Source organism: Montipora foliosa, chromosome 13 (genome assembly GCF_036669935.1).
Source record: "Montipora foliosa isolate CH-2021 chromosome 13, ASM3666993v2, whole genome shotgun sequence".
Lineage (NCBI taxonomy): Eukaryota > Metazoa > Cnidaria > Anthozoa > Scleractinia > Acroporidae > Montipora > Montipora foliosa.
Window position 1 is genome coordinate 9,206,034 of NC_090881.1, and position 2,856 is coordinate 9,208,889.

Genomic DNA, 2,856 nt, shown 5'->3' on the forward strand with positions numbered 1-2,856 from the left:
ATCGAAGCTATCAAAGTATACCAATGTTTATCAAAGCTATCACGAAGTTTTGCAAGCTATGAGTCATCAAAGCCACAAATGAATACAACTTAAACTACATCCGTGACATGAAAAACAGTGAGGCAACCAAAAAATCCATGCTTCCAGACACTAGTACTTGTGTGGTGGACCATAATGAAGGACTGTCGAAAGACTCGGTCTCTGATTATGTAACGAAAACTGATGAGAAATCCGTACCAATCTCCTGGGATAGAGAAAGGGCTGAGGCAGTACATGCTCCCCGGGACAGAGAACCTTCCAGGATTAATTCCTTACAAGAAAACGACGAGCTTGTTTCAGAAAGACAAGGTAATTAGAAAGTGTATGGTGCATTATTTAAATAAGGACGCACCGAGCTCGTCTGAGTTGAGAAAGTGTTTATCTCTTGCTTTTGGAAAATATTATATCTCTATACCTAAATCGCAACTCAGACGTAACAATCTTCGAGAGTAGGATATTCTAATCGTCATTTTTATCTTATCATCCGCAGGACTGCTAAACACAAAGAAGATTTGTCATTTCTATTGCGTATTCACGATCAATCTGCTACCACGCATTCGACAAAATTGAACCAACAAAATGAGAATTATTGTCTATCAAGAGAAGAACCATTGATATCAGGAGACATTGAATCGAACCCAGGCCCTGTTGCTCATGGAACGAGTACACATACAGCACATACAATACTAAGAAATCCTTCTATAGCACTGTTGCAGGCTCGATTAGGTCAAAAAGGATTGAAGTCACTAGATAGTACCTCACATGGTTCATGCTTCTTTTCTTCTGTTGCCCACCAGTTATACATGATCCTTCCTATCACATGAATCTGCATGCTGCTGGAGTTGAATCCATCAGAAACAACCGTCAAAAATTAATTGGACCCATTACAGAGCAATTGTGTTTGTTGTCACAGCAACATACGTGGTGTGATGCACTTATTGTGCAAGCAGTTTGCAATATAGTATATGTTACTATACATATAAGTGAATCCATTGAGGGGTGGGCACCAGTAACTGTTATCAGTCCTATAAGCGGACAACAGGGAATTACTGTGAACATTGGACATCTAGATGGAAGACACTATGTTTCAGCACTTCAGTTAGATTATTATAATGAAAGAATTTAAGGTTATGAAATCATTGGTGTTACCAATGTCAACAATTATTCAGAGCCTGCTAATAATTGATTAATTAACGATGGCTAAAAATGATGTGAGTGTCAGTAATAATTTCTACAAAGCAGTGGCAAAAAAAGCTTATATGAGAGAATCTATCAAGCGGAAGAGAAAAAATCACTTGAAGAGTTCAGGGAAAAGAAAAACAATGCAAAACGCCAAAACAGATCTGAAAATATTGAAGCAGCAAGGGAATAGGAAACAGAAAAGCATAAAACCATTAAAGGAAAGCTATGCAGAGCTCAAGGCTAAACCAAACTGAAATTTGTCAAGGTCAAGACGACTCTGTTAGACATTCCATGTCAAAAGTGATTCAGTCTTGAATATATATGCACTTGCTGTGATCAGTTATGGTTCAGTTCATCTGTTTCTAAGAGTAACAGTATCAAATATAGTGATAACTGTTCGCAAGGTTTGTTGGAGGAATGTATAACTGGCACAAAAAGTGTTAATATTACTACATGGATCTGCTCTACTTGCTGAACCTGATGACATTAACAATATGACCTGGAAACAAAAATCGCACCTTATTCAAAATTACCCTGTCATCTGTGCAACGAACTTTGAACACATGGTACAGCTTATTTCACCGGGTTGAATTCCAGCAAAGGGGATTATCTCACATATATGCATTATTTTGGGTATGTAGTTGCATATGAGAGCCCACCGTGCTGTTACACAATTATCCAACTATCAATGCTAATGCATAAAGAGAACTTCAGCCTGCCAATTTTAAACAATCGCGGTAACTTTCATATCCACGAATGACGACAGTGACACTTTGATTTATACTAAAGTCGCATAATTCATCTGGAACGAACTTGGGCAAATATTTTTTCTGCGGCTGTTAAATTCGTCTACTGTAAAGACGGGCACAAGACGCATTATGCGTCTGGACGAAGTATCCACTTAAGTGCGTCTTCGAAGACACACTAAACTGGTCACCTCGTTCAGGCGAATGATACTTCTCGTGCCCGTCTTTATACTAGATGAATTTAACAGGCGCAGAAATAATGTTTGCCCAAGTTGGTCCCAGACGAATTGTGCGTGTCGTGTAGTTCGTCCCGTCTTTGCACTAGACGGATAACATGAGAGACGCATGATTCGTCTGGACGGATTATGCGCCTCTAATATAAAAACGGCTAATGAAAACTCAAACAAGAAATTCTAATTTTAATTCTTCCTTAAACGTTTACAAAGGGGCCTAATTTTCATTTTTAATCACCAATAGTCATAAAAATATTCTCTTTTTATTTTTCCCTAAAAAAATAGATGAATAATGATGATACTAATAATAACTAAAATACTCCCCATTCCGTCTCTGATCTCAGTTTCCCCGGAAATGTTAAATCATTACTTATTAGTTTATTTAAACGATAATCTTTATGTCATACGCTCATATCCCCATCCTCACAGGTGTCCACAGAATGTTGTAATGCACACGCGTATGTTTAATTTGACATTTTCTTCAGTCTAGGAGGAGTTCTTACGTTGTCTTTGTTTTAGAAGATTTCTCTCAGAAAAACCGAGAAAGCTATTTAACATCGCATCCATTTTGAAACGTTGGACTGTCACTCCTTCTTTGAGCACGTCAGTGATCCAGTTTAGAGACTCGAGATATTCGAATCAATACAGTGTGGCAA